This window comes from Vicia villosa, unplaced genomic scaffold (assembly GCF_029867415.1).
Source record: "Vicia villosa cultivar HV-30 ecotype Madison, WI unplaced genomic scaffold, Vvil1.0 ctg.000056F_1_1_2_unsc, whole genome shotgun sequence".
NCBI classification, from domain to species: Eukaryota; Viridiplantae; Streptophyta; class Magnoliopsida; order Fabales; family Fabaceae; genus Vicia; species Vicia villosa.
In genome coordinates this window covers 8,988-32,381 of record NW_026704986.1, presented here as the reverse complement: position 1 = coordinate 32,381, position 23,394 = coordinate 8,988, and the positions used below count along the sequence as shown (strand labels likewise).

Sequence of the window (23,394 nt, the reverse complement as noted above, 5' to 3'; positions counted from 1 at the left end):
CTGTTGATCAAGAGCGCAACTTTTCGATTTCATTCTAGTATTCAATCTCCTTCCACCTTAACGGTTTGAAACTTTCATTTCTCGCTCGTCAGGTTCAAGAAGTTTGAAAAGGGGCAGCTATTGCACCCTAAAATTTCCCCTCTTTATTCAAGCTATAAGTTAATAATGACGTTTATTTCGTCATTCAAAAGTTGAAGAAAAATTAATAAAAAGTTCTTGAGATTTTAAGGAAGTGCGACGTGAAAAATGGTTTAAACAGTGGAAATACGAAGAAATTCATAAGTCCTACCTTGAAGGTGATGTGAGCTGAATTCTCGCGTAATCCCGACTGTTTCGACGATATATACAACTTTCGTGTTTGGCTCGGAGGCCAGTTCTTTGAGGAAGGTTGTCAGATTTGCAAATTATTCAAGATTTCACAGTGAAAAATGGTGCTGAATGTAAGGTTTCAAAGCTCAGAAAATTCATATCTCATAGTCTGCTCGTCGGATTCGCTCAAAAATTTAACTGGAGCTTCGTGTCATCATTACCGAGATTTCATATGTTCGGACCGAAGACCAATTATGCACTGAAAATTCCCAGCATTTTGAAGATTGTCGTGATCTTTCGGTAAAAAGTGTGTTTTCGGGTATGTCGCACGAAGTTTGAAAATTCATAACTTCTTCGATTTTTATCGTATGAAGTCCATTCCAGCGGAATTCTCTCGGAAATTTCGCTAGCTTCGATTCTTCATCACACATGCCTGTTCAGATCTTGAGCCGAAGATAGGGTTTTATCGAGTTCTTTGAGCGGTACTCACAAAATTCTGCACAGTCGCGCCAGATGAATCAGCGTTGCTCGTCATTCAAACGCGTGTAATTTCTTCATCGCTTATCGGATTGAGATGATTCTCACGGCAACGAGTCACGAATTTGGTCATCTTCACATTGGCATTAGTTTCGTTCCGGAATTCAGAGCCGAACCGAGTTTCCTTAAAAACGAGCCAAAATAAGACGCGCCGAGGGCAATTTGGACATTTCGCGTTGACAATATATAAACTTTTTGCTCTTCACAAATCAAGGGAGAAAATCTCATAATTTCATTTCACCAAAAGATAAAAAACACTTTCTCTCAATTCTCTCTCAATTCTCTTGGATCAAAACCACAAATTCTATAAAACTTTCATCAATACTCATCAATTTTCTTCAAGAATCAAGAACAACATGGATTGAAGATCAAGGTTTCAAGTTCGAATCTCTCCTTCCTCTTCTTGATCTTGCGCGCCATTCTCCTCTTCCCTTGGGATTTGCTTTTAGACTTCGCTTTTGTGTTCGCATTCATGTCGTGTTCGCGCGTCTGTGGACCTCCGATTTTTTTTAATACCGGGCCATACCTCTGATCTGTAGAGATACGTGAACTGACTCTTTTTTGTCGCTTAATTCTTTCGCATTTTTGAAAATTCACAGAGTCGCCACCGACCTTTTATTTTATCCAATTAAGGAAAGGTTTATAAAAGAAACAGAAAAAAGACCTTTAAGAAATTCTGGGTAAGGGGGTAGGTTATACAAAGGGAAGGTGTTAGCACCCTTTGTATCCATGGTTATCCATGGGCTCTTAAGTTTGCTTAGCTCACTTGTTTTTCGATGACTTTTCAATTGCTCTGAAATTGCTCATATGTGGTTTCAAATACCTTTGTAATTTGAATTTTGTAATGATCCGTGTGTGGATGTATACAAAATGCTTGTTTATCTTTCGAAAGATGTTTTGAAAAGAACGTTAACTTTGTAATAATCCGTGTTTGGATGTATACAAAGTATTGTCTTTTTTGAAAGTTTTGAAAAATCAACAGTGTATGAGAATTTTGTTTGTTTTGATTTGAGCAAGCAAACTAGGAGGTCTACCCTGAGTTGTAAGGTCTTTATCCCATTTCCTTTAAAAATCTATCCTTTCATCGGATATAAAAGCAAGGTTCGATTTTGTACTCAAAACAGTGGAATTCTGACTTTGATTTTGAAAAGAATGAGAAGGATTACCTGAAGAGGTGCAAGTGTGATTGTGATTGGATTCAGATATTTATCTTTGAAGTTAGTGATCTAACGGTTCAATTTTATCTTTGACATACACGCAGTTTATATGTATGCTGGAAAGTAAAATGCGGAAATGTAAAGTGCGGAAAGTAAATCTACGCTATTACATCGATTTTGCAGGAAACGTAAACTAGCCTATTTACATGAATTTGACATCCTATACATTTATCTAGGAATTTAAATTGCAAGAAAATAAAAGGCATGTTTTTTGGATTTTTATGATTGATTTTAATTATAATTAATGCATGATTAATTAAATTAAAATGAAGAAAAAAGATGAAAATAGATTTAAACCTAGAAATTAAGTTTAAAATATGTACAAAATATTTGTTAATTAATTTTAAAACAAAACTAATTTTTTTTGGAATTTTTGGAATTGATTTGAAATTGATTTAAGCTAATTAAAACATAATTATGCAAATAATTATACAAATAATTAAAACTTAAAGATAAAATTATTCAAAATATGTACAAAATTAGTTTATAATATATAAACAATATTTAACACAAAGAACAATTTTTTTTATGATTTTTTGATTGGTTAAAATAATTAAAAAGCAAATATATAAATATATACTAATTAATTATGCAAAAATATTAAAATTTTGAAGAAAATAAAATATTTTTATTTCAGAAAATAATATATTATTTTAGAAGTCTAAAAATATTTTTTGTGTATTTTTTGGATTTTTAAAACTATTTTTAATTAATTTAACAAAGAAATTAAAATAAAATAGAAAATAAAATAGAAAATAAAGGATACTGATCCTGTGTGGTAATTTGTGAGGGAGCATGGTGTGCACGCGTGATCTGGATCATTGGATGATTCATTAAATGAAATCAGAGGTACATAAATTGAGGCACGTGGTAGAAGATACACCTGCAATGCACAGAATCAGAGAGAATTTAAAAAAACACGCGCGCGCTTCTGAACCAATGAGGAGGAGACACCTCATCGTCTTCAACCTTCAGACAAGGGTTTTTACAGCGCTTTTATGAAACAAGCGCTGTAGTTGATGAACCTCAAACCTGCAAAATAGCGAATAGGGGTAAACGCATAAATAAGTTTGGCGCGACCTATCAGTTTGATTCGTTTGATCCATGCGAGTTCAATGGTGCCAATTAGAACCTCTAATTTTGCCTATTTCAGAAAGCCCTAATTTTGAGTTGAAGAACCCTAAAATGGTATATGCTACAAACAGCCATTAAAATCCAATTGAAGCTCCAGAAACGACCAGAGCTTCAAACCAAACACAATTATGCATCTACATCTTGTTAAATATGTGTGAGTTATGAGATATAAGTTGATTTTAGTTTGAACAAACCGTGGCTTATATAGCTCGATTCAATGAAGTTTAGGACTTGGAAATGATTGGAATTGTTTCAGTGTAGCTCAGAGATGATGTTTGAATGTTTATTTTATATTGAAATGGACTGAAACTTAAAATTCGAATTTCAAGTTTCTTTGAAAATTACAAGTGGTTACAAGTATGCAATATGATCAAGGATGCTTCTGAACTCGTGTCCCCTTGTTTGCTGAACTATGATAGCTTATTTATAAGCTATGTGTGCTTAGAATTGAAGCTAACTTGCAGCTAGTTGCCTTTGTTGAAAACTTGGTTTTTAAATATTAAAAACCTTGAATTTTTGACCAAGTCTTGACTCCATTCAATGCTCTTGCCTTGTGCACCAATCCTCTGCAGAAAATTGAAGGTTCTTTGATGAGTCATGCTTGAATTGTAAGCTACCATTTATCCATGCATTTTCCTTTTAATTTTAATCTTAAAGTAAGATAAAATCATGCAAAAATGGATAAAAAAAGGCATGGGCTTAGTCTTGGTCGTGGGAGGCCCATAGTAACATGGAAATGATGTTTGAATGCTGAAAACTTGGCCCCATTTGGAAAAAATGCATTTTTGAACAATGTTGATTTCATGTATTTTCCCAAAATTTAGCCAACTTCAACAAGGTGTAAATCCTTCAATTTTTGTCATATGAAGGAGATCTTGCACTTTTTGGAAACCTCAAAGAGTCCTCTAACCAATGTCTTTGGTCTCATGTCAAAATGATTTTTGAAGCTCCTTGTGTGTCCTTTTGAAAAAAGTGTCTTTTTGTTGACTTTGAAAATGACCTGTAATGTCTTTGATTATATTTTTCAAATGGTGAATCCAATGACCATGGGATCAATGGCATTTGAAAGATAATTGAATTTCCTTCAAAACAAGCTTTGGTTTGAATTTTTTGGATGAAGGATGAGAGAGTTATGATCAGTCAAAGTTGAGTTGACTTTTCAGGCAAAAACCCTAATTTTGAATCTTAGGGTTTTGTTGATTTTTGATCTTTCCTTGATGAATTATGATCATCCAATGATCAAATGATGAATCCTTTGACAAAATATGGACTTTGACAAAAAATTTCATTTTTGACTGTCTGTTGACTTTTTGGTCAAACGGGTCGTCTGTTGACTGTTTGAGCTGCTGACGGTGCGTCTGAGTGAATTGAAGTTTGAAAATTTGTATGATGGTACTTTGAGATATATGGATGTGTATGAAATCCATTTGAGCTCTCAAAAACTTGTTGCTCCTGTAAAAACAAGAAAAACCCTGATTAGGGACTGTTTGTGTAGGAGACAGTTAAGCGTACCTGATTTTTGTGCAGTGCTGAGTTTCTGCTAATCGCGTGATATTCAGAAGACTTCTAACACAAAAATCTTGGAAATTTGAATTGTGAAAGATTGATTTGATTGATGGTACAAAACACTGAGAATTGTACTGCCAGCAGTTTGGCTGTCAACTGACTGTCCAGGTATTGATGCAGCAGTTAGAGTGAAAAATCAACAGTCAAAGTTAATTTTCTTTTTTGTTGTTTTTTTTTGTTTTTGCTTTATGTGGAGAATGAAAGTTTATTTACATGACTTGTTAGAAAAACACAGACATAATAAATAACTAATATTTACGGTATGCGGGCAAAATTACCGATAATAACCCTGAAAATCATTTAATGCACAGAAATAGGAATATTTGACTGGCAGAAAACACTCAAAATATTATCTTAGTAACTAAGCAATATTATGACAAATAGTACAACATTTAATACTGACAGTACAAATATTACATACTATATTGAACAGTACGACGAATAAACGGTACATTTAAGAAATAAGAAATACGGCAAATTTTAAGAATGACGATTAATGACCCATGCTATGAACAATAACATGTAGATGATTGGGAGCATAACCATTGCAGGTCCACACTCCTCAGGACTGTGCAGGCAGAAGAAAGTCATGATCACCGTAGCAATGGTGATGACTGTAAGAAACAGTGTCTCTATCCACTTTGCCATTCTTGTTAGGGAAGAAGAGAAAATAGATATGAGATAGGAATTTGAAAGATGAGTTGGAATTTGATGTGAGATTTTATGAAAGAAAATGAGAGGTATTTATAGAATGGAAAGAAGGAAAGAGACGTTGGGGAATGATGTGATTCCGTACAAAAGGAAAATTTGAGTGGAAGTAAGATTTGAAAGAAAGTGTATGATAGTGTTGGAAAAAGAGAGATTTGATTTTTTGAAAAAGAGATTTGAAAAGATTTTTGCAAATAATGGAATATAGTACAAAAATTAGTGGGAAACAAAAGATAATAATAATCTACTTGTTACCAGTACAGTCTGAGTTTCCTGATTCTGCGCCTGCAAAAAGATTTAACTCTGTACCAATTGTGTCAGTACCATTTATCTGTAAATAAATAAATAGCATGTGTGAAGTAATAAACAGTATTTGGCGTTTGCGTAAGAATAAATTCAACTGCAAGCCAAATTACTGTATAAGAAAAATTCTAAAAACTAAGTATTTCATATGTCAGGATATTTGTTGAAATAAAAATCCATGATTATATGAGACTCTTAATTTTCATATTGGAGTTTTCTTGAAAAATATGTGGGCAAATTTTGGGGTATAACAAAGTGTTATACTTCATTTATAGGCAAAGAAGCACTTAAAAACTAAGCTAAGAAGCAATAAGTGCTTTGTTGAATTTTTGACTTTTTTAATAATATGTAGCTTTGAATTCAAGCAACCATGGCTCCAATTTTCTTCAATCTTCTGCTGTACCAGCTTCTTGGGGCAGAACTTTGAATGTTTCTTGATGACTCATGCTTAAGATCCAAGCTACATATTATCCTTCCATTTCTTTTTTTCAATTTAATCTTAAATGTAATAAAATTAAACCAAAAAAAGAAATAAAATGTTATGGGCCTTTGGTTGATCATGGGAGGCCCTTAGCATTGTTGGAAGCATGTTTGAATCATGGAAACTTGGTCTCTTTTGGAAAAGAAACATTTTTTATCAATGGTGATTTCATGCATTTTTCCAAAAAATGGCCAACTTTAACAAGGCATAAATCCCTCAATTTTTATCATATGAAGGAGTTCTTGTACTTTTTAGAAACCTCGAGATGTCCTCTACAAGCCACTTTGGAAACTTTTTTTCATTTGGAGAAGTTATCTTGATGTTATGGCCTTTGACAAAAAACCATTTCTTGTTGACTTTGAAAATGACCTGTAATGTCTTGGTTCATATTTTCCAAATGGTGAATCTAATGACCATGGGACCAATTGCATTGGAAAGATAATTGAATTTCCTTAAAAATGAGCTTTGGTTTGAATTTTTTGGATGAAGGATGAGAGAGTTATGACCAGTCAAAGTTCAGTTGACTTTTTACGAGAAAACCCTAATTTTGAAACTTAGGGTTTTGTTGATTTTTTATCTTTCCTTGATGAATTATGATCAACCAATGATCAAATGATAAATCTTTTGACAAAATATGGATGTTGACGAAAAATTTCATTTTTGACTGTCTGTTGACTTTTTGGTCAAACGGGTCGTCTGTTGACTATTTGAGCTGCTGACTGTGCGTCTGAGCGAATTGAAGTTTGAAAATTTGTATGGTGGTACTTTGAGATATATGGAGGTCCATGAAATCCATTTGAGGTCTCAAAAACTTGTTCTCCTGAAAAAACAAGAAACCCTAGTTAGGGACTGTTCGTGTAGGAGACAGTTAAACGTACCTGATTTTTGTGCAGTGCTGAGCCTCTGCTAATCATGTGATGTTCAGAAGACTTCTAGAACAAAAATCTTGGGATTTTGAAATGCAAAAGGTTGATTTGATTGATGGTACAAAACACGGAGAATTGCACTGTCAGCGGGTTTGACTGTCAACTGCCCGTTCAGGTATTAATGTAGCAGTTAAAGTGAAAATTCAACGGTCAAAGTTAATTTATTTTTTTTTGTTGTTTTTGATTGTGTTAATGGTGAAAATTTATTTACATGAGTTGTTAGAAAAACACAGACATAATAAATAAATAATATATACTGTATGCGAGCGAAATTACCGATAATAACCCTGAAAAACATTTAATGCACAGAAGAATAAATATTTAACTGGCAGAAAACACACAAAATATTATCTTAATAATTAAACAACAGTACGACAAATAGTACGACTTTTAATACTGACAGTACAAACATTACATAATATAATGAACAGTACGACGAATAAACGGTACGTTATTTGAAAACAAAAGATACGACAAACTTTAAGAATGACGATTAATAACCCATGCTATAAATAATAACATATAGATGATTGGGAGTGTAAACAACCCAGGTCCGCATTTTTCAGGACTATGCAGACAGAAAAAGGACATGATTACCACCACGACGGTGATGACCATAAGAAAACACGTATCCATCCGCTTCGCCATTCTTGCCGGGGAAGAAGAGAGAATGAATATGAAGTAGAAATTTGAGAGATGATGTGAGATTTTATGGAAAAAATGAGATGTATTTATAGAGTGAAAAGAAGGATAGAGACGTTGGGGAATGAAGTGATTCCGTACAAAAAAGGAAAATTTGAGTGGTAGTAGGATTTGAAAGAAAGTGTATGGTAGGGTTTGAAAAAAGAGATGTATAGAATAAAGTTAGGATTTGAAAGAAAGAGATTTGAAAAGAAAGGAAAAGATTTTTGAAAATAATAGAATATAGTACAAAAATTAGTGGGAAACAAAAACTAATAATAATTTACTTGCTACCAGTACAGTCTGAATCCCCGGACTCTGCGCCTGCAAAAAGATTTAATTCCGTACCAATTGCGTCAGTACTATTTATCTGCAAATAAATCTCAAATAAACAGCGTGTGTGAAATGATAAACAGTAATTGGCGTTTGCGTAAGAATAAATTCAACAGTGAACCAAAATACCGTATAAGAAAAATTCTAAAAACCGAGTATTCATAAAATCAGGATATTTATGAAATAAAATCCAAGATTATATGAAACTCTCAATTTTTAGACAGAAGTCTGTTGAAAAAAGATGCGGGCAAATTTTGGGGTATAACACTCATACTTTTCACCTTCCAATGGGTGAATGTACCGTCACTCTAGAGGACGTGTACATGTTATTGGGTCTCAACACAAATGGAAAAGCTTTGTTTGGAAATGTCCAACTACCAAACGCTCTATGCGTCGAATTGTTGGGTGTAGATTTAATAGAGGGTGAGGGGCGACAAAGAGGTAGGGGCCAAGGTATATAGCTTGCTGGCCTTCAACAAGCTTATGTTGACCTTCAGTTGAATCAGTTTTCTAGCGAAGAAAGTAAACTACAAAAAACTAGAATGTATATTATGTTGTTATTTGGTAGGTTTCTATTTCCCGAAGGCACGGGGAATAGTGTTAATTTTATGTACTTGTGTCTACTTGAGGACATTGATGCAATTAAGACGTATAGTTGGGGTTCGGCGGTGTTGGCATACCTCTATAGCTCCTTGTGCAAATGTGCAAAAAAGGATAGTTGTACATTTAATGGATGTGCATTCTTGCTACAAGCATGGAGATGGTGGAGAATGCCGGTATTAGCCCCTGAAAATCCGCACATGTACGTCTTCCCTTACGCGTCAAGGTAACTTGATGATCTTATTTTAATTAGTGCATTTTTTCTATTATTAATTGTAACTATATTGATTTTTATTTTTGAATGTGTTTAGGTTTAATGCAACCGGGTTGGATTACACCAATACGCTTGTAAACAAAATCATTTTTTACCGCCAAATTTTGGATCGACTTCGACCCCAAGATGTAATACCACTAAAAATTTCCATCTTCTAAATATATTTGTAAAATAAACTATCTTCTATAATTTGAAATTAATATTTTTTTCGTTGCAGTTTATTTGGAGACCTTACTTGGAATTGGACCACGTACCCGACCCTAAAGAGGCGGCTGTTTGGACGGCAAAATCACCCATCATACGGTTCACCACTGTGGAGATGCACCAAAGTGACCGTGTGAAGCTCCAATTCGGCATGCATCAAGGTATCCCTGACCCCCCTGAGCCTGACTCTTTGGGACGTTGGCATCTGCAAAAGGTTAGCGAACAGTGGTACGTAGAAAATTGGAAGACGTTTGCTAAAGAGCAGCGTAAAATATGGGCTCTTCGTTCCACCACTGTTCTACAATTTCCTGTGGCGCCGGAAGAAATGAAACCAACGGCTGAATATGTCAACTGGTACAGATCGATCACAAATCCCGAAATGTTTGTGTCTGCCCCTTTCTATTTGGCAGACCCGCGAGCACAACAACCATATTTTGGAGGACAACAACAACAACCACATATTTTCCAACAACAACAACAACAACAACAACAAAATTTCCAGCAAGAACAACCACCACCATATTTCCAACATCATCAACCACCACCAAATTTCTAACAACAAAATTACTCACCACAACAACAACAACAACAACAAAATTACCACCAACAACCAATAAACCAACAAACACCTATTTACCAACAACAACAACAACAATCCCAACAATACCACCACCAACAACCATTCCAAACTCAACCACAAACTCAACCCCACCACCTACACTTCCAAGAACTCCATGTGGGGAGCTCTTCCAGATCACACTTCCAAGAACTCCATGCAGGAAGCTCTTCCAGATGACCACCACTTACCCCCGACATAGGCATACAAGAAGAATACCCGCCATACAACACATTCGACCAACCAACATCACAATACCCCAACCAACCATTGAACTTCAATACACCACCACAACCAATCTATTTTAACCAAACCGAATCCGCCACCAACTTCTAAAGACCAAACTTCGAGGCCGCACCCACTAGGAGAAATTTCAACCCACCTAGACAAAGCTTTGACGGCGCCGCGGGCACCTGCCTTTCCTATAGCGGGAATTCTAGAGGTCAAGGACGGCTCACAGATTCTGTAGACCCGGAATGCATTGAGGGGCCGTCGACTCAAACCCAAGAGCAACCAAATAGAGGGGGCGTCGCAGGAATAGGGGAGCACTACCAAGTCGTGACCCTTCTACACGACTTATTAGACAACCTGATTGCGGATCGTACCATGGTCCACGTGGCGCTCAATAGAAATTTTATTATTATCGTTAATGTATTTTGTGTTGTTTTTAATTTTAATGTACTTTTTTAATTATGATTAATGGCTAATGTATTTCGTAATTTTTAATTTATTGATATTATTTTTCCAAACTAAAAAAATTATAAAAAAAAAACAGCTAAAAAAATTGAAAAAAAAAAAATAAGGGGGGTGTTGTCGCCAGGGGGTGGCGACAACACCTGTTTTTTGAACGCATGCGCCAGGCCCATTGGCGACAACTGTATGGGCTTAGTGTTGTCGCCACCCCCTGACGACAACGTGTTATTTTTAAAAATAAAAAAAGACATTATTGTAATTTTTTTGAAAAAACTTGTCATTTTTGAAAAAAAATTTAAAAAAATGATTATTCAAAAAAGAAATTCGACTATGGTTTATATTTCTAAACAAAGGCAATACTTTCCACCCTTTTAATATATGATACGCTAAAGAAAAAAAAATATTATAAAAACAGAATTTATGAATCTAAAGGTGAAAAGTTAAAAGGCTGAATTGCATTAGAAAATTATTAATTTCTAGTAGTATTTCCATAAATTTTAAATTATTAATATTAAAAAATTACATTAGAAAAATAATAAAAAATGTTGGTAGTTGAAAAATAAGATAAGTGACTCTATTTACGACCTTTAATTAATACTTTAAAATATTTATGTTATATAAAGGTAAAATAAAATATAAAAAACAGTTACACCAAAAAAGTTTTCCTTTATATATTTATTAAATAAAGGTAAATAAAAAAGAAAAAAAAAAGGTTGCACCAAAAAAAATGTTCCTTTATATATATATATATATATATATATATATATATATATATATATATATATATATATATATATATATATATATATATATATATATATATATATATATATATATATATATATATATATATATATATATATATATATATATATATATATATATATAGATTTATTCCATTTACAATATTTAATTATTATTTTTAAAATATTCGAAATAAATAAAGGATAAAATAGGAAAGTAAAGACTACATAAATAAAATCCTTTAAATATTACTATAGATTTGAAAATAACATAACTGACTTCCATTTACTATCTTTAATTATTATTTTTAAAATATTTATAATAATAAATAAAAATAAAATAGGAAAGAAAAACAGTCTACCAAAAAAAATTGTTCTCTTATACATATTTGGACAAAATTGCAAACATAATAGAGTATATTAAAAAAGATTTTTCTTTTCTTTATATACTACTATATTGTTATATATATATATATATATATATATATATATATATATATATATATATATATATATATATATATATATATATATATATATATATATATATATATATATATATATATATATTTGGCATTAAAAAAATTTTAAAATGCGGCAGTTGTAAAATACTTAGGCTGTGTTGTTTTCATAAATCCTATTATAAATAGGGATGACAACGGGTCGGGTGTGGGTGCGGGTTTCACACTACCCAAACTCGCATTCGAACCCGAACCCTAACATACATACATACATACATACATACATACATACATACATACATACATACATACATACATACATACATACATACATACATACATACATACATACATACATACATACATACATACATACATACATACATACATACATACATACATACATACATACATACATACATACATACATACATACATACATACATACATACATACATACATACATACATACATACATACATACATACATACATACATACATATATATATATATATATAAATATAAGCGGGTATGACTTTCGGGTTTCGGGTGCGGGTTTTATACTTCTCAAACTCGCACGCGAACCCAAACTCAGTCAACTCGGATTTTCACCCGTTGACTCGGGTTCGGATGCGGGTGGACTCCACGGGTTTGGGCCTGTTTGTCATCCCTACCTATAAAGTCTGTTTCCGTTTCGCAAAACCCAACCAATCATTTTCACTTAGGACATTCGTCAACCACCATGAGCTCCCTGCCAAACAACAATTCCTCCTCCGTCAACCGCATCGACACTTATGTTCCTTCGCCATCTAATGGGAAGCCTTCAGGCTCATGTTTCTGACAATCATGTTATCGATGTTGATTTCATTTCCGACGACGAAGAAAAGCTAGAATACGAAAATGAAGAAGACAAGCCCCATCCCTACCAAGACGAGGGACTACGTGCAATCTACGAAGAAAAATCTTAGATTGAAGCTGAAGTCATTCACCAGATCCTCAATAGAAAAGCGCATACCTTGAGGCATAATTCTGGTGAAACAGTTATGTTTCGTGAAAGTAGCATTGCAGTTGGGTTTCATTTGGACAAAGAAGAAGGGGGTATATTGTGTGGGGCGTCCTCCTACACCGCCTCGAGTAGATGCAGCGGTTGATAAGGGTTTGAAGAACTTCTTTAATGGGGCTGACAATTCCGCCCCTATTAGGATTCTTCATCGCAATCTCAATATTGCTTATGCTGCTCCCAGGTAATCAATTTCATTGCTATCTTGTAAATTTTGTTTATCTATTTCAGTTAGATTATTTTGGTGTGTTAACGGATGCTTATTGTTAGATGAAGATCGGTCTACTTGTATTTTAAATTCTTCAAATATATTTTAAATTTAAAATACAATTTGGAACGGAGTCATCCGATCTTCATCCAATAATTTAAATCTGCAGCTATTGAAATTATGATTGTATAGAATTGAAGATGTTTTTATTCTTGTCGGAAACCATGAACTCTGGTAATTTAATGAATTCAACATGTCTCACGAGTTAAGATTATACTTTGAATTTGGTTTGTTGATATGGGAATGTGGGTCAATTAATGTTCATTCATTAGTCCCAATTTACTAATGGTAATTATTGCACTGCAACTTTTTTCAACTATAGCAAATTTAAGACATTGATCTGCTCTAGTCAGTTTCATATAGACTCTACTAACTATTCATTTATATTTTATTAAAAATCAGTGACCTCGGACACTATTTAAGAATACTAAATAAATAAAATATTTTTTATAAAAGTTAATATTTTAATTTTCAATACATTTTCAATATATTGAACACATATTTTTTAAAAAACTTACTATTTTAATTATTTAAAGAGTGTCCCAAGAGTACTGATTAGAATTTCCCTTTAGTAAATCATGGATTTTTTTTGTCAATCATTATATTGTGATTTATTATGTTAGAAATGTTTTATTTGCTTTTAACTTTTGAGCATTTCTGTTGTCTGCTTTATTGCATCAAATGCAACTTTACCAGTGACATTACTAGAAATACACGTATTACCTGCGGAATTTCCTGCGGAAAATATTCCGCAGGTATTCCTGCGGATTTTCCTGGGATTTTATTAAATAAAATTAATTTCCTGCGGATCTAAAAGTGGCAGCAAATTCTGCAGAAATACCTGCGAATTTTGCTGCGGAATATATATTTGAAACAAAATATTTACATAAATTATAAAATCCGCAGGAAAATTCGCAGGAAACTTTCCTGCGGATTTTCCTGCGAATATTTACTTTATAATAAAAACAAACTGTAATAAAAATTCCGCAGGTAAATTTCCTGCGAAATTACCTGCGATTTTGACATATTTCAATATTTAAATTTATTAAAAAAATTAATAATTTTTTTTCTATTTTATTAATTATTTTTATGGTTTTTTTATTTAGTTTAATTTTAATTTTTAATTCTAATTTTTATGGTATATTAGAAAAAGTAATTTTTGAAAATTTAGTAAAGGATAGTTTTTAAAATTAAATGTAATTTCTAGAGTATCTTTCATATATTAGACCAAATAATATACCAGTGATAAGTTTGTAATAAAGAATTATCATATATTTTCACAAATGTTCGGTATATTATTATTTGCCTAATAAATTTTTCAGTAAATTTTTATATATTTTTATAGAATTGCTGACTGTTTAATTATGTTTTTGTACCAATATAATACTGTTTATAAAGTTTTTCATTTAAAAACACTTTTACAAAATTGTTTTTGTAAATATTTTTAATAAATTTAAATGTTTTATAAAACTAATAATGTCTATTATAATTTTATCAAAAGGTATTTTATAAATAATAATAATAATTATTATTATTATTATATTAATCTTTTTTATAATTATTTAGTATAAAAATATTTATTAATTATAAGTTGATTAGTGTGTGTATGGATAAAAAATGTGAATATTCATATATCTGTTTAGGGTCTGTTTGGTAAAAATAACGGTTGACCCATAAGCTAGCTGATAGCTTATAACTTATGACTGGTGACTGATGACTGTGACTTATAGCTTATAGTGGATGGTTGAGACTGATAGCTTATAAGCTCGTTGAAGTGTTTGGTAAAATTAGCGGTTCAATTAACTTATAAATGTAAAATGACATAAAAGATATTTAATATATAATTATTTTATTTTAAATTAAAATAAATTATAAGGGTTAAAAATGGATTTTAATTAAAATAATAAGGATAAAAAAAGAAGAAAAATTAATAAGCTATAAGACATAAGCTAAAACGCTATTTGAAATAGCGTATGAAAAATAAGCTATAAGCTAGTAAAATAAGCTATAAGCTCGTGAGGAAAAGACCGTTATCAAACGGGTCTAAATTATCATATGAGCTTATAAGACAGAAGACATAAGCTATAAACTCGAAGACATGTCTTACCAAACAGAGCCTTAATGTTTTTTCAGTAGCCTATGTAGAAAAGTTAATAAAATTTTAATGGTTAATTATTCAATATTATTATATTAATTAAATTTTTAATGTGAATTGAATTATTTCTTAAGGAGAAAACAGAAGAAGAAAAAGGGTCCTTAGTTAAAATCAAAAACGGTATCCCTATTCCTCTTTTCAAAATCACGTACAAGTCTCTCCCCCTCTCATGGTAAATCATAGACAACAATAGATCCAATAGCAACCACACACAACTTTCAAACTCATAATCAGAATAAAAGGGCAAAATAGAACGAGGAAAGCAAAAGCGATTCACGAAAGGGGAAGAAAGGTGGAGTTACCGAACATAAATGGAGAACGAAGGTGGTCGTTTTCAATGGTGTGGTGGTTGCATCGGCTGAGGAGCGTGTTGGTACTTGTTGCAGTGGCGTGATGCACTTCGGAGCAATTATCCAATAGTTTTCTGGTGGTTGAAAAACGAGAATCTCTTCTTCCCTTTTGATTTCGGTTCCGATTCTCCTTCTTTCTTTTGCTTCTATTTCGTTTGTGTGGTGTTATTTGTTGTTGTTTCTGTTATCAATGTGTTTTCAAAATACAGAGCTTTGCACCTTGCTCGCAATGTGTTCGATGAAAGTTCCAAACCAATTTTTTTTGTGTTTCAGATTTGTGGTTGTTGATGTTTTATTGTTATGGTTAATCGTTTCAGTATCTTAATGCTCAAGTCTAAATCTGGATTAAAGAAACTTATTGAGTACCTTTATGGATATGGAAGAACAAGCTCTGTATATATCCTTACATTACAAGTCCTATATGTTCTGTTTGATAGTTTCATGTTCTTGGATTTGATTAGTGTTATATGGTGATGGTTCTACTTATTTGCACCTCTGTTGCTTGATGAAAATGTGTTTAAATATGTATGATTAGCTTTGGTGTTTCTGATTAGTTGATTTTGTTTTTTTGTCTATTTGTTTTGGAGAACAGCTTTACTGATTGGTGTCATTGTTCTTAGAAAAATAAATGTAAGTTCAGAAGCTAAAGATGGGAACTCTCCTCGGAAACCTCAACCTAATGAACCCCAGCAAGAATCTAAACTGGAACTGTTTGGATATGATTCCATTGTCAATATTCTTGGTCTCAAAAGGTACTTACTTGACTTGCTCGATACACTCTGAATCGTTATTCTTAATTTGTTGTTAAATAGAGTTGGTGCAATAATGACTTGTTTAAGTGGCTTTTGTTTGAGATTCTGTTCTTTGTCTTACTAACTACCTTAGGCATTGTTTATTTTGTGGAAATATTTAATTTCAATCTTTAAGATTTGTGTTAATTGTACTTACTAACAATTAGATATACGATACTCTTGAAGTTAATTTCTTTTGACGTAAACGTATTGAATATGGTGGTAAGATGATTGTGTTGCTGTTGATGATCTCGTACTGTTAAAACAGAAATGAGCGTGCTTCAACAACTGAAGTTGGCAGAGATCTTCTTGAGTCTAGCTCACATGACAATTTAGAAAGCCCGAGGACTGACCGTTTTTATGCTTATATATCTGATGCAAAATGTCGAGCAGTTGTAAGCTTTTATTGATTCAGGTAGTTTTTCCATTCTATTCTTCCTTACATTGTGAAGATGCCATTTAGAAAGAATATACCCAAAAAAAAGTATAGTTTACGTTCTGCTTTGGATCCCTATTCAGGAGCTTCGGAAGCAGGTTTTCTTTTATCACGTTATGTTCAAGATTTGCAGAGTAAATTGTTGGTTGAAGATTGACACAAAACTCAGTCTCAAAAGTTGCTTATGGAACCTGTTGAGTCAGGTTTTTCTCTTCATTCCTCTTTGTCTTGACATCAATATGTTCTATTGTTCTATTTATTTTACATGCTTTGAGTCTTTGAGTTGTTAGTAGTACATATACTAAAACAACATAAATAAAGGTTAAGGGGATGTTTGAGCTTTATACTTGAAAACTTGAGTTTGCCGTGTTTGATTTTCCTCTAAATTAATTATCTGTATTTTTGGGGCTATTAGTAAAACTCGTGTAGCACCTTGTTGTTCATGTTAAATGTTTAACTAAATGGATTGTGAAATAGTTTTGTAAAATCCTGTATTTGGTGTTTAAATCTTTTGTGGTTAAGTGTTTCATGCTTTTATGAAAAGTGTGTAAGTTAGACAAAAATAAAAATGACTCAGGAGAAACTAAGTAATTTTAACGAGCATGAGTTAATTATAAGATTATTCAATTCTTTTCTAATTTTCATGTACCTTCATTTTTCTATCTAGTTTATTTTTTAAGTTCTCATATAACTTAGTTAAAATTTATTATAACCCTTAACAACCTTGAAATAATTTTGATATTATAACACAATAACACCTTCAACAGTTCATCCGCCCCACCATTCCAAGTTCCAACTCAACAGAAAAATTGCCTATAATAATAACTCCACAATCTCCTTTAAATTAATAAGTTTTTACGGAGATGTATCTCCAAACTCAACCTAATATTTATACGGAGATGTATCTCTAGACTAAATTTTGACAAAATAAGAGTGGTTCATCAATTTGCGTTGAGGAGTGTGTAAAAAGAGTGTCCAAAGATGAATCTCTAGATTTTGAAGACACTTGTGACTTTTCATCGTGGTGAGGAAGCAATCCTTAAGATGGGTAAAGTAACTCCCAAAATTTAAGCTCAATTTTGTTTTTGCAATAGTGTAGTTTGTGAGATATGGAGTTGTTGTTCTTTATATTTTACTAGTTTTCTATTTAAAGTACTTCCCAAGCCGTTGCAGTCCTAACTCTTTAAATTATTTTCTTCAAAATGAGTTCATATTTTTTCCTAACTCTTTTGAAATTAAGATTTCATTTCAACCAAACTACAGTATGAAGTAGTTATGCCTTGCGAAATGTTATGGTAAAAAAAAGTTAAATATATGGGTGGTTCTTATAAATAATTCAATTTTCATTTTTAATTCCTTTAAAAATTTCCTTAAAAAATGATTGGCGTGATACGCCACATCAATTAAGGTCAACATCATAGGAGACTGTACAAAAAATATGTTAGATTGTGAGGGTTACAAATCTCCCTAAATTCCTTAAATTTAAATTTTGGCTGTAGCCATAATTTTACTTTTAAAATTCACTAATCTACCAACAATTTGAGATTATCTTATATACTATAAAATGAAATGGTTCCATTGAAGCATCTGAAAGATCAAGGTGGAGTCACACTAAACTCAACTTGCCGAAAAACCAAGCCAAAGACTCAAACTCATCCCTACGAAATCAGTTAATAGTGTAACACCTGAGGCCGAAGAAGGCGAGGGGTGGTTGCACCACATGTAACACTCGAGGCCGAATATGGCAAGGAGTGATCACCAATCGGAATGAGAGGGATCCCGAGGCTGTGCAGGTATGGGACTGCATGGTTGAAGGAAAGCTTATAAAGATTGATGGGTACTACTAATACCAACAAGATGCATCTTCTTTTCGGTAGCCAGTTTCATAAGAACTCCACGGTTAAGCGTGCTTGACTTGGAGCAATTTAGGGATGAGTGACCTTCTGGGAAGTTTCCCGGAAAGTGTGCGAGTGAGGTCAAAGCACACTGAAAAGACTTGTGTTGGTTTGTGGGGTCAGTCGATCATCTCGAAAGCAGTATGAGGCGTTACAAATAGGGTGAGGATTGCCCCCACATATAAGCGCATTTTTAGGCCATATATTGTCCGATGTGGGAGTTAGGCCTAACTCAACCCTACAAAACCGGCTTTTAGGGTGAGGATTACCCCCACTTATAAACATTTATTTATGCCATATATTGTCCGATGTGAGACTCTTAACAGTTGTCAACTTTTCAAATCTACTAAGCCATACAATAATCTCATATTGTTGTATTAGATCATGAATTAGTAAAGAGTTCGATATTAATCTTATAATGTTGTGTTAGATCATGAATTAGTAAAGAGTTCCATGAAATTTACACATTTAAAAGATCACAAAATTTACAAGTCTTACACTACAACAAAATTGATATTTTGTATCGCCTAATTTAATAGCACTTTTGAAGAAAGTGCTATTAAAAAGGAAAAAACACATTTATAATAGCACTTTATATTCGGGCGCTATTATAAAATACAGATAATGTGATTTTGATAGCACTTTATGGGAAAACGCTATTATTAAACTTTACTAAGATATCACTTTATTTAAAACGCTTTTAATATTCTTCACTAAAATAGCGTTTCCTTTAAAACGTTATTAAAATTCTTCACTTTTTTTTGGACAAAAAATATTTTTCATTTAGATAGCACTTTATGTAAAATGCTATTATTTTAGTCATCCCGATATTAGCATTTCTGAACAAACGCTACTATTGAGCTTAATAATAAAAATAAAAAAAAGCGGGCACTTTTTTCGTTTTTGGCGCACAATATTGGGAAATTTTCAACTTGCCACCAAAAACCTTCCCTCTTTTCCTTCTCTCACCAAACTCTTCTACCGAACCTCCTCTCCAAACCTTCACTCTTTTCTGCCGAACCCACTCTCCAAACCTTCTCTCACGCTGTCAAACCCCTCTCACGCTTTTCTCCAATCGTAGGCCCAGAGACCGTACCGGAAATAGGAAACCACCTGAGACCGTACCGGAGTTGAAGTCTTCGCCGGAATTTTCGAAGGTAGTTTACGAATTCTTCTTTATTTTGAGCTTTTTTCGCTTGCAATCATGTTTGGTTCTGTTTAAATTGGAAGTTTAGAAACATAGGGAGGAGAAGGTTTTGATAAAATTTGAGATTTATCTCAAAATCTGATTTGTTTGATATAAGTTCCATATCGTCATTGTGCATATAAATCTGAGGTTTTTGAATTGTTTCTGAGAATATAAACATATAATCATATTCAGGACCCTCTACTTTATTGTGTTTATGAATTGTTACGTGAAGGGTGTGATGAATATTAAGTGGAATCTGCATTCATCTTTTATAGAAATCAGTCTTTTTTTAGTTAATACTTTATCTTGAATCTATCAATGTTCATTGGGTTTCTTCCTACCATTTGCCTTTTGGTGAGTGTGTACTTTTCTCCTTTCTAGGAATTACAAGCTACCAAGAATGGAAACAGAAAATTAGAACATAGCATTCAACAAGAACCTGTTATTTAGCATAACCATCCTTTTAAGTTTGTTAAATACTTCCTGTAATTTTGCAATTTGTTATTGTCCTGATCTTCTTTCTTTGAGATCTTGTAAGCAGCTCCCACTATCTCCTTGCGAAATAGAGAATTATCTTAAACATTGATTACATTCAAAATGAAGAACTTGTAAAAGAATTGCAAAATACGTGTATATTACTAGAGAAAGTGTTGTCAAAATCAAATTAAAACAAACGCAAAATGCATACTTCAATAGCGCTTTAGAAAAAACGCTATTAAAAACTAGTACTTTAATAGCGTTTTTAAAGTGCTATTAAACAAAAAACATTTACAATAGCAGCGCGGTTAATAGCGCATTTAAGCGCTATCAAAAACAAAAGAAATGATATTAAATAACTTATTTGACGTAGTGTTAGGTGATCTAAATTAAACTTTTCAAATGTAACATTCACATCAAAGTTACCTCCCCTATTAATATTTTCTTTATCCAATTTGTTCTTTTCTTTCCCATGAACATATGCACGTGAATGAACTGTGTATACAAGTTAAAGGATCTCAATGTCCTTGCATTGAAATCACTTCAAACCACTCATTATTTTTGTGTCAGTAAGTAGCTTAAGTCAAGATGGTAGATTAAAATAATAGTAACACAGAGACGATCCAGAAATTTTAGTCAGTGGGACAAATTTTATATATAGATTTATTATATTAAAAACATAATATATTATTTATAAAAAGATAATATAATAATTTTTAAAGCTTCTAATATAATAGAATTTATATGTCATTAATTCTTTTTTAATTCCAATTGCACTACCATAAATATGAGATAAAAAATCTCTTAACATGTCATTCATAAGTCTTTATCGTGTAATAGAAAGTAAAGCATTAGACATTAAAATGCAAACTAATGAATACTCCCTCCGTTCCTTTTTAAGTGTCGTTTTAGCAAAAAGCTCTTCAACCAAGATAGTGGATTATTAGAGTTACTTTTCCTAGTATACCCTTATTTATTTTTCTCTTTCAAAATAAATTCAATCATAAATCCTCTTTTTCCAATAACTAATTGAAAAGTTTAAGGTGGAGTAAATAAGAAAATAAGGGTATAAATGACAAATTATAACATTAAATTATAAAACGACACTTAAATAGGAACAAAAAAAATCTTCTAAAACGACACTTAAAAAGGAACGGAGGGAGTAGTAATTAATTAACACAATAGATAATATTACTAACAATGTTTCACAAATAGTGGGGGCCCATGCCCACAATCTTCAATACCTAGGTCCGTCCTTGGTAACAGCAACCTAGAATAGAGAGAAAGAGAGCTAAATGGTTTTGAAATAAGAAACAAGTTGAAGAAAAATAGAGATAAACATTTAAAGAAACAAGGAGCCAATTCAATGAAATATTAGGTGTTGTTTTGTTTCTTTAAGTTTTACTTAAAAAATTTAGATTGGTTCATTTGGGGTTACTAGATTTGGTTGTGTTTAGTATGCTTTACGTTGATTTGATTTGAATTTATTATGTTTAGAGGACTTCAATAATGCAATTGCTCATCTCTAAGGAGTAAAAAGGTTTCATAAAAAGTAGGAACATCCATGAGTGTATTTTCTTAGCTTCAGAGGCCTTCAACATCCTTGATAAGAAAAGCTTTTGTGGAAATGTTGATGTCAAAGTATATGTCATTAAAGCCTTTAAATTGGGATTTTCTGCTTCAAGTTTTCAATTGTTTTGGTTTCTCCATAACATTTTCTGGTTGGGTCTATGAAATTCTTTCTTCTGCTCATCTTTCAGTGCTTGTTAATGGTTCGTTGCAGGGTTACTTTAAATGTGTTAGGGGAGTCAGACAAGGTGACCCCTTATCTCTTCTTCTTTTCTGTTTGGCAGAGGAGGTTCTCGGTAGAGGGATATCTAATTTGGCTAACTCTGGGGCTGTCAAACCCATGAAGAGTTCTAAAAGTTTAACTTTTCCTTTCCATACCTTACATGCAGACGACATCCTAATTTTCTACAAAGGTACCAAATCTAATATCAAGAATCTTTTCTCTTACTTTGCTATTTATGTTAGTGCTTCTGGTCAGATTTTCAGCCCTTCTAAGTCATATTTGTTTGCTGGTGGGATGACGGAGGATCGATTCAATGCTTTACTTGATATCACTGGTTTTAGCAAAGGGGTCAGTTCTTTTGTAACACCCATTTTCTAACCCCAAATTATAACATAACATTCACAAAGTAATCATGCATAAAGGAAAAAGGGCGTCACATGTTAATTTCCACCACAATGAAAATCTAAAACCAGCATACAACATTCATAATATGCACTAATCATATTGTAACACAAATTGAAAATCTCATGTTTTCATACATTATTCATAAACGCTTGCGGAAAACAATAGAATTGTTATCAAAAGTTTCAATAATATATCTCATACTATATTCATCTACCAAATTCAATTAACATCTCCAAACATGCTATTTGAAATTCACAATCTAGGCTATATAGCCTTTAAACAACATATCCAAAATATCAAACAAAATATAAGAAATAGCAATATCCAAAAATAAGCATAAGTCTAAAGAAACCCCCCAAGTGTTACATGATCAGAGCATATGACTCGCTACCTAATCAAACAACAAACTTGGAAGCTCTTCGGCTAATCTCGAACAAGCTACTACCCGTCTGAACCTGCACATTACCAACAAGGGTGACATTCAAACAGAAGGGTGATAATTCAAATTATTATAGAAAACATACTAATGGGAAATGCAAAACAAAACCGAGCATTACATTTCACAATTCATCACTCTTTTTGAAAACATGCTTTCATAATCCATATATTAAGATTAACATGTTTAGAATCAACCAACCAATTCCATCATACAAGTAATCATATTCAATTACTAACTCAACAATTGAAATCCAATAATGAAATATCATTAAGTATACAATTATCACTTCACAAATTTCCACATGCATGCATCAATCAATAAATAATCATTCCACACAAACATATTACAAA

At 32.4% G+C, this 23,394-nt stretch overlaps 1 long non-coding RNA gene across 1 annotated transcript; it reads left to right on the top strand.

The window, feature by feature from the left end:
- Positions 1–15,978: 15,978 nt before the first annotated feature.
- On the top strand, positions 15,979–17,163 carry LOC131623190 (uncharacterized). The gene is made up of 3 exons (XR_009290160.1): positions 15,979–16,372; positions 16,680–16,826; positions 16,931–17,163. It is a non-coding gene; the product is annotated as an uncharacterized LOC131623190 (long non-coding RNA).
- Positions 17,164–23,394: the final 6,231 nt, after the last annotated feature.